The following is a 602-nucleotide window of genomic DNA, read 5'->3' as shown; positions in this document are numbered from 1 at the left end:
TCTGCTTGGTGGAGAAATGGGTGGGTCCCAAATAGCAGCTTCTGGCACCCCTAGAGCCTGAGGCTCCTTCTCAGTCTTGTAGAATTAGACTTTCAACAAGGATAGATAGGTCTCCAAGGTCAGCCAGTCACCCAGGGTCTAGTTAGTTAGTACCTACAGCAATAAAAACAGTCCCAGGGCTGCAGGCAAGGGGACTGGCCCTCACTCAGCCCCACCCCCATGCCTGCAGTCTGGCCTCCTGTGGGGCAGAGGTCCTGCTAGTCCCTCAGAAAGAAGACTGGGCTTTGAATGGCTCCCTGTCTTCTTGTCCAACTGTGTGCCCCCTTTCTCCATTATGACAGGCCCTCACCGTGGGGCTGGTATCCAAACAGTGCTGATTCAATTACCTTAGCCTCCTAAGTGCTGGACTACAGGCATGAGCCCTTATGTCCAACCAAGAGGGTGTTTTGTTGTTTTTTGTAAAGTGGCACAGCTAGCAAGCTACTTAGCTGAACTACTGCTTCTGGGCTGGCCAGCTCTCTTTCTCCTTCCCTCCCTTCTCTCCCTTCTCTCCCTCTCTCTCTCCCTCTCTCCCTCCCTCCCTCCCTCCCTCCCTCCCTCCC

The sequence above is a fragment of the Mus caroli genome, chromosome 11 (genome assembly GCF_900094665.2).
Source record: "Mus caroli chromosome 11, CAROLI_EIJ_v1.1, whole genome shotgun sequence".
Classification (NCBI taxonomy): Eukaryota; Metazoa; Chordata; class Mammalia; order Rodentia; family Muridae; genus Mus; species Mus caroli.
This window is presented reverse-complemented; position numbering follows the sequence as displayed.